The sequence below is a fragment of the Rhinolophus sinicus genome, linkage group LG07, assembly GCF_036562045.2.
Source record: "Rhinolophus sinicus isolate RSC01 linkage group LG07, ASM3656204v1, whole genome shotgun sequence".
NCBI lineage: Eukaryota > Metazoa > Chordata > Mammalia > Chiroptera > Rhinolophidae > Rhinolophus > Rhinolophus sinicus.
In genome coordinates this window covers 5,840,913-5,850,468 of record NC_133757.1, presented here as the reverse complement: position 1 = coordinate 5,850,468, position 9,556 = coordinate 5,840,913, and positions in this window count along the sequence as shown.

Below are 9,556 nucleotides of genomic sequence, written 5' to 3'. Positions count from 1 at the left end.
ACTTCATTTATTGTCATTTTTGGAAACGGGGGACAGTTGTCTTCAGTATCTTCTGAGGATTCAACACTTTCTGCAATGATTTCCTTCCCCCATTGTTTTAGTTGCTCGATAAGATTCTTCCCACAAGAGTAGGGTGTTAAATAATAGAAATGTAAAGCTGCAGGAAAAAAGAAAAAGAGAGAGCAATTCTTCTGTATGAGGAAGTGGAGTATTCCTCTGTCTGGCTATTTGAAAAAGAAAATCCACAGATAACAGTGGCTTAACTAACACAGATATATCTTTCCCAGCTACAATGTGTCTGGGGGAAGGCAGTCCATGTGTGGTCTATATAACTGCTCTATTATCCTCAAAATCACCTCACGGTTCAGAATGGCCTCAGGAGCTCCAGCCATCACATCCATACTCCAGGAAGGAAGATAGGGTGACCAGGGAGGACTTTTAAGGAAAATTTCCATAAAATCCCTCAGAACACTTTCACTTATATATATATCATAAATATATTATGGGCCAGAACTTAGTCATGTCACCACACCTACCTGTAATAGAGACTTGGAAATACAGTAAAGGCATTTAGCCCAGCAACAGTTTTGTTAGAAACTGATATTCTGTTGCTTGGGAGAGAAAGGAGAATGGATGTTGGGAAGAGTTTCTAGCAATTTCTGCCACAATCGCCAACCTCATTTTCTTTTTAAGTTTATGAAGGCTGTAAATCTCAGGAAAATAAATCAATACCTAATACCTTAGGGCCTCGAGATGCTGCATTTTCAAGTGTTCTCTAGTTTTTTTAAATTCAGATCAGAAACTACAATGGGGAATTAATTTAGATTTTGTCATCTTTGTTATTTTTGTGTATGTTACTTCAACAGTCCACCTGCTTTGGAACCAGTGGTAAGCAGCCAAATGAAAGAGATTTCTCTGTACTTGAACAGAACTTCGTGCTTTGTAGGACAAAATAATTTTTTTAACATGCATTTGAGAACTAAAGAGTTGATTGCAATGGTGTTAGTTTAAGTTCTAGGCTGTAAAGAAAGCATTTCCAAATGGACATTTTTTTTTCTGTTGAAAATAATCCTCCACAAAGCAAGCTTCTTTCTCTTGTTGACCCAAGCCAGAACATGATGTCTGCTCAGGAGGGGGTTTCTGATGAAAGAAGAAAAAAGGAGTGTATTTTCTTAGCTCTTGAGCAAGAGCATGCCTTCCTCTTGAAGATTCATTTCCTTTCTTTCTAACGATGAATGATTTTGTCTGCCAGCATAGCAGCACAAGAGAAACCTCATACTTCAGTTGGTGACTGTGGGCCAGCATGATGCCAGTTATCCTTTGTGCACGGCCACTGGACGATCAAACTGCTAATATGTTATTTGAGGGGTGTTTTATGATTAGAGAAACTTTCAGAAATGTGTTAACGCAAGGCTACATGTCATCTGTGAATTTCTCTGCTTTATTACAATTTATTTATCTCTGAGTTAGGGCTGACTTCTTAACATATTTCTTTCCTACTTTGTAATATAAAAGATTTCTTGTGTCTAATCCTGATTTCAGTGATGGAAATCCTTCAGACAGACTCAAAATACCATAAGACAAAACCATAAAAGGAAAGACTGTTGTATATCCCTGCTGTGGAAAAGTTTAATTGTTTAACATGAGCATGACTGGCATTCAATTCAGTCTAGGCGCCAACACATCTTACCTTTGGTGATAAATCAATTCATTCTAAAGAGATACTGCTAGAGCGATAGCCTATCAGTTTATGGACTTAAACTGTTTTCCTATCGCTTTTGGAAGCCTTTTCTTGATGACTCTGCATTATCTCTCTGGAATATTTCTATACCATCTCTGACATCCATCTTTTCTGAGTTTCAGCTATAGAATGGATAGTATGATCTTTTTTATGGCATGAATCCATGCTATAGTAGTAAAAGACAAATTCAGATACCCTCAAAAAACATTGCCTTTGGGTGGAATAGCTTTTGCGTGGATGATGGGATTCAAAATGGTAATACTTATTGCCTCGGAGTAAAGTTCTGGAAATAGCCTTTCTTTGACATTTGCTCTGCTATAGCGTCTGTTGGCTGGAGAGCCTCCATTTGTCCCTCTAGATCAGATTCACTCTCCCCTTGCTCTGTGCCCCCAGGACAGACTGACCTGCAAGGACTGCTGTCAATGGCTCCCTAGCCTTATGCTCACCAGTTTGGTTTGGCCATTGGGAGGCCCTGGCAGAGATTGGCAGGAGCAGAGAGGAATCATTTTGTTTATTCTGGCTAGTTCCCTGCTGGGCCTCACAATGGCTGTTGCTCTAGGAAGGCCACTCCTCCTGTCAAGTGGCCCTCCCTCCTACAACAACTGTTCTCTCTAGGATTTGGTCATGGCTCCCTATTATTGCCAGCTCAGGGCTGTTTCATCATCCTTGTTGGTTTTCTTCAAACCTGCCCACACCTTCGTAAAGAATTTCAACTTTCCTGGGACACTGAGGAATGTGGTTATTTTGCCTATGACTTGCTTTTAGAAAATATTGTTGTTATGAATAGGATTTAAAGCAACGCTCTGGACAATTCAAGTTTCCCTGCTCTTTGAAATTGTTTACATTGTCACAAGAGTATAAAAGGGGAAGGATGTCGTTCTGCAAGGTGTTTGTACAATTCAGCCAGTTCTCAGGGCAGGCTGCTGAGGTTGCTGCAGCTCCCAGATGTTGTAAAGTGGTGGTCTTAACCACGGTGCTTGCCCTAGGGTCAGAAGGACGTAGTAGTACTGAGTGGGCCATGGTTTATCAGCATCTTTCCCAGACCCACCTAGCCTGCAGGGGGCATGGATGCCAGCTAACTCCCTTACCAGCTTGCTTCCTTACCCCATTACCATCCTGCCTGCTGACCATAACATTTCAAGAGTACCCAGGCAGGGCTCCTGGAACAGTGTCCCAAAGCTGACACTCATCACCTGTCTGAAAAGAATGGGGGAGAAATTCACTCAGTTTGAGCACATTCTTTTTTCAAGTTTATCACTGACTGAGTTGGGCTTCAAGTTAGGTATTTATGCTATTTCTCAATTTCTCCACAGCTCGCGATGAGGCCAGTAAATTCTATTTGCAAACAAAATTCTATTTGCTTCTTGAAAAAACTGATCTTAAAAACACTGACATTTAGTGTTAATGCATACATTTTTTATAAAAGCATCTGTAAGGTACGCGTCTTCTGGGTCCCAGCGAAGTAAATGGAAAAGCTTGGGGGAAGGGTCACTGGGTTACAACTTTGAGGGCCTGTGTTCCAATTCCTAAAAAGAAAGTGCTTTAACTTCTCTGTCCCTTGGTTTTCCCTTCAGTTATTAGAGACAACACCTACCTGACAACCTGATAAAGCTACAATGAGATCATGGATGCTAAAGTGCTTTGAAAATTCAAATATCCTAAAAATACAAATTATTGTTGTTGCCTTGAAAATACAAAATATAGTTTACACCAGAGGTTTTTTAACCTTTTTTGGGTCATGAATGCCTTTAGGGAATTGGTGAAAGCTACAGACCCTCTCTCCAGAAAAGTGTAAGCCATCTAGAGGATTTTTGTATACAGTTTCAAGGCACTTGTGATTCTTTTGAAGCCCCCCAAGCTCTGGACAAATTTCATAACATACACCTTGTTTTCTTTTTAAAGATTGCTAAATGCAAAAGTTAATGTGTTACATATAATTTTTCCCCTCTTCTTCCGCTTCCCTCTCCCCCCCATTCCCACTCTGGTTCAAGCCTTTGTTTCTCAGTCTAGTTGTGTAGGACACAGCTCCCTGGTCCATGCTGGTGTTATGAGCCTTACGCTCCCCCCCCCCCCCCCCCGCTGAGGCAGTCGGTTGCCAGTCATCCAGCCTCTCAGGGCAGCACATGGTGGCCCAGGGTAGTCCATAGCCCAGGGTAGTCCACTTCAGCCAGCGCCGACCTCCGGCCATTCATGGCAGCCCAGCTCCAGGGAGAGCCATTGTTCACAATCTTAGCTGTAGAGGGCGCAGCTCACTGGCCCATGTGGGAATCCAACCAGCGACCTCGGTTTTAGGAGCGAAGTGCTCCAACCACCTGAGCCACCAGGCAGGCCGTAGATACAATTTTCGTATGCGTTCAAAATTCTACACATGGTATGTAAATTACAAACTGAAAGAGAATCAAGAAGAAATATCCAACTACTCTAAGTTCTTGAATGAAATTTCAATGTATCAGGTTATTGAACTAAAATAATAATGGTTGAAAATATCGAAGTATAAAATCAAAAAATGAAACTTAATGAATTCATTCAATAAACATTTCTTGAGCACCTGTATGTGCCAAGGACCATTCTAAGTGCTCGGGATACATCAGTGAATCAAACAGTCAAAGAATCTAAAATACAGGGATGGTGCTTTCTAGTCATTGCTAAAACTGTTAAAGCTTCAAGTAATGTATGAATACCAGCAGCCAATGAGTTCATTAGTTGTAATTCATACTTTATTCATTATGAGGAAAGATTGAATAATTTTGTATTGGCCATAAAACAATGTTTCTGTGAGGTCAGCCCCTTTTTAGCATTTAGCTTGTGTTTTTATTTATTTATTTATTTATTTATTTATTTATTTATTTATTTATTTAATTGGGGGATATTGGGGGACAGTGTGTTTCTCCAGGGCCCATCAGCTCCAAGTCATTGTCCTTCAATCTAGTTGTGGAGGGCTCAGCTCAGCTCCAAGTCCAGTTGCCGTTTTCAATCTTTGGTTGCAGGGGGTGCAGTCCACCATCCCATGTGGGAATCAAAGCAGCAACCTTGTTAAGAGCTCGTGTTCTAACCAACTGAGCCATCCGGCTGCCCCTCTGGAAGCTCAGTGGCAGCTTGTTGTCTTCAATCTAGTTGTGGAGAGTGCAGCTCACTGGCCCATGTGGGAATCGAACCGACAACCCTGTTGTTCAGAGCTCACGCTCTAACCAACTGAGCCATCTGGCTGCCCCCTTAGCTTGTGTTTTTAAATTTATAGCTGCTATAAATGAAAATGAAATCATTTGCAAGTCCCACTTATTAATTTAAGAAATACTTGAATGACATCATGAATACTTTCCAATGTTTTGAAATACTTTTTGACCATGTAGTCTCCAAAATGATTGGAAGGAATGAAAAAATATGTGGCATTCCTAACTATTTAGATAATTTATCATTTTAGTGTTTGGCAAAATGGCAGAATATTTTCAATTCCATGAGCATTGTATAATGAGACACATGTAATAATGCATTAGATTCCATCTAGATCAGTATGTTTTTTCTTGCATGTCAGAGAGTTTGTATGTGTATGTGTGTGTGTATGGTGTGTGTTGGGGTGGTGGCAGAAGTGTCACCTTGTCAGCACAGAAATGAGAAGAGGTTTGTTTATAAAAACAATAAACTGGGAAAATATCCTCTTTGCGGCTATTCACATGGGGTCAGACCTAAAGTGTATTTGAGTTTGCTGGTTATCAGCCCTGCTTTTCACCTTTTCAGGGCTTCCTAATTGAGACACATCTTATCCTTCACTGCATCACTCATCTTTCCCACTACTTCATGCCTCTGTTTCTTTTCTCTCCTTGCACAGCTAATCATATTTACTGGCAAAATACAGCTTTTGCTTCCCATTTCTACTTTCCACGGGCTTGCCTACTCTATGCCCTGTATTGGAACATTAGTGATCTGATGACTTTATATGAAGTTTGCCTTTCTGCCCTGAGAAATGAGTAAAATTCAACTTTTCGCTAACTAGACTAGGGTCTCTTAGCCTTTTTTTTTTTTTTCCCACTTGGAATCTTTTTTTTTTTTTTTAAGATTTTATTGGGGAAGGGGAACAGGACTTTATTGGGGAACAGTGTGTACTTCCAGAACTTTTTCCAAGTTGTTGTCCTTTCAATCTTAGTTGTGGAGGGTTCTGTTCAGCTTCAAGTTGTTGTTCTTTCAGTCTTAGTTGTGGAGGGCGCAGCTCAGCTCCAGGTCCAGTTGCTGTTGCTAGTTGCAGGGGGCACAGCCCACCATCCCTTGCGGAGGTCGAATTGGCAACCTTGTGGTTGAGAGGACGCGCTCCAACCAACTGAGCCATCCGGGAACTCAGCGGCAGCTCAGCTCAAGGTGCCGTGTTCAATCCTAGTTGCAGGGGGCGCTGCCCACCATCCCTTGTGGGACTCGAGGAATTGAACTGGCAACCTTGTGGTTGAGAGCCCACTGGCCCATGTGGGAATTGAATGGGCAGCCCTCAGCGCTAGGAGCACAGAGCTCCAACCACCTGAGCCACTGGCCTGGCCCCTGGAATTATTTTTTTTAAGTGCATAAAATTAAGATTACAAGGAAACTAATTAACTTGAAATGTGATTACCAAAATGTTAACAAATCTGTAATATTTTTTAAGTATACTTAAAAAATAACACATTAAATAGCAAGCCAGTGGCAGTTCTAACGACCACCATAATTTCGCAGTCCTGATGAGCATAAACCATATTTTGAGCTATCTACAACCGTATGTTCTAAGAAAGGAGAAAGGATCTGATGTCTACTCCATCACCTGTCTTTCCCATCAGAATCTGTCTGAGCTTTATTTTCCATGTCTTCCTTTGCTCTTATTTTTAATTTTTTATAAATTTTATTGGGGAACATTGGGGGACAGTGTGTTTCTCCAGGGCCCATCAGCTCCAAGTCATTGTCCTTCAATCTAATTGTGGAGGGTGCAGCTCAGCTCCAAGTCCAGTTGCCGTTTTCAATCTTTAGTTGCAGGGGGCGCAGCCCACCATCCCACGTAGGAATTGAACTGGCAACCTTGTTGTTGCGAGCGCTGCGCTCTAACCAACTGAGCCATCCGACTGCCCCTCTGGAAGCTCAGTGGCAGCTTGTTGTCTTCAATCTAGCTGTGGAGGGCACAGCTCACTGGCCCCTGTGGGAATCGAACCGGCAACCGTGTTGTTCAGAGCTTGTACTCTAACCAACTGAGCCATCCGGCCGCCCCTCTTCACTCTTATTTTGAGGAAGAAAGGGCCCTCATGCTTGCCAAGACAAATTCACTGTGTGCTGGGTGACCTCCCTTTTGGATTTCAATCTTTTTTCCCCCCTCTCCACTTTCTCTTCTGTTTACAAAAGTGTTCAGATATGCCCATTCTTAAAAAACAAACAAACAAAAAAACCATAAAAAATACCTTTCCCTCATTCTTGTCACCCCCTGTGTCTATTCTTGTATCTCCTGCCTCCTTTCCTTGCCGGATGTCTTGGACGGGTAGTCTGTAATCACTGCTTCCTTGCCCACACAGGCCTTCAGCTTTTGAAATCTGGCTTTTCTCCCCACCATCCTACTGAGAACTGTTCTCTAGAAGGTCACTAAGTCTCTTGTTTGTCAAACCCAGTGACCTTTTTTCTGTTCTAGTTTCTGAGGCTGTAGAATCTGACATTGTCTATTACCATGTTCTTTAGGCTCACCACTCCCTGGGCTTCCAGAACACCTTTTCATCTCCTCTCTTTTTGACAACTGTTTTCTCCTCCTTAGGCTAGCTTTTCTTTTTCTTTCCGGCTCCTGTGGCTTCAATGGTAAGTAACCTCTATGTAAAACTCCCTGAAGTTTAGCTCCAGTTCCAGACTATCAAATTTCAGACCAGCATTTCCCTTGCTTGCTGCACATTTCCTCCTGAACCCAGGATAGCCACATACCTGATCCAATCAATAGTCAGTATCTTCTCTTATCTAGTTCCTCGTTTGGTTTTCCCAGTGTTAATCACACCCACTATCATTCAGGGTTCTCTGACTTTTGAGTCTTTCTTCTGCCCCAGATTCAGACACTGACAAACTCCGAACATTCTACTGTCACCTTATTTCACTACTGTCCTCTCCTTTCCTTTCCCACAGCTAGTTTGGTTTTAGGTTTTGTCTCTTTTAATGGGTTTCTCTGTCCCTGTTTCTAATTCTATGCTAGTTTGTCTCACAGACATTCTAGGTTAAGGTATATCTCTTGCACTTTCCTGCTCAAAACCTAGTAATGTTTTTTTAGCTCTATTTGTAATGAATTAAGTACAGATCCACAATTTGGCATTCAAGACCTATGCAATAAGGCAGAAAAAAAAAATAAAATGGAATTATATCTTGTACAAGTAGCTTGGGAAACACTTGAAATAAAAGCCAAAACAAATTAATTGTCAACAAAATTATACTGTCCCTACAATTTAGTACAAGGGTTCTAAGAAAAAGAAATAAAAAAAACAAACAAACTTTTTTCCCAAGTGAAATATTTCTCAGAACTCAAATATTTCTCAGAAACATGTGTAAGGAGAATGACAATTTAATCTCTGTGCTAAATAGCACAAATCAGTTCCTTAACTGACAATGCTGTCTGCTGTACTTGTTGACATATTTTTAACTCAAATATGGTGCAATGGAAAAAAGATTTGGGAAATCCAGAGCTTTGTTTTCTAATTCCAAACCTAGATGATCTGGCTTTTGATAAGTCATTTAAAATCTCTAGGCATTAGTTTCCACATTTGTAAACTCGGGGGTGGGACTGTGTCAGTTCTTGGCTGCATATTAGTCACCTGGGGAATGTGTTTCAAACATCGCCAGCCCAGGATCCCTTGGGGATTGTTTCAGCTGGGCTGGGGTGGGGCCCAGATATGGGTATTTTGAAAAAGCTCCTCTGGTAATTCTAATGTGTGGCCATGGCCGAGAACCTCTGGACTGTATCAAGTGTCTTCAACTTTAACAGAGTCATTTTGGGGTTTGCCCTTCCTTTCAATTACAAGATAGTTTTCATTTGAATTAACTTAGCACATTCTACCTCATATTATAATTATGGTTATTTTTGTCTTGCCCTCCTTCCTAGGCTGCAGGTTCCTCAAACACAGAACATCTTACTCATCTGTGTGTGTTTCTTGTTCCTTGGCACATGGTACTTTAGGTTTGTTAAACTGAGTGAAGAGTTAATAAGCCTTATTCAAATAATATCCCTTCCCTTAACAAGATAAACTGCAACTCAAACTAAACAAAACCACCTAATTCTACAGTTCTTGTTAATTTGTAGGTGAGGTGCTTTGTAGCTGAGGTTTAGGCAGGGGAAGCTGAGGTACTCAGAAGCTCTGAAAATATTTTCAAAGTGAAATGTTGGTTGAACCATTGTTCTTACGTAATAACCGTGGTGTTTCATTTTATCTACAATTGTGTTAATTATATGTCTGAGAATGTGTATGAAGTTTTGTAGGCAAATGACTGTTGCAGTTTAAACTGTTGCAGTTTAAAATAAACAATTTATTGAGAAGCCCTTGAGCAAATAATAACATTGCTCTGGGAAGATGGGGATTATCGAAAATCTATCACAGGAATGGCTGCGAGGATGAAATATACTGGTGATTACGGAAGAGGTTGCTGGTAAGGGAAAGCAGTATAAGGTATTATTCTTCAGTGCCCATAGTGAAGCTCTACACTCTTGTGCCATATTTATGCAAAGAGACTCAGAATAGTACCATGAATAGTTTTACTTCAAGTCTCCATCCACGTTTTAAAAGTCCAGTTAAAGTGAGTAACACCCTCTTTCTATTTAAGTTGAGGTGTGCAGTACAACTAAATGCC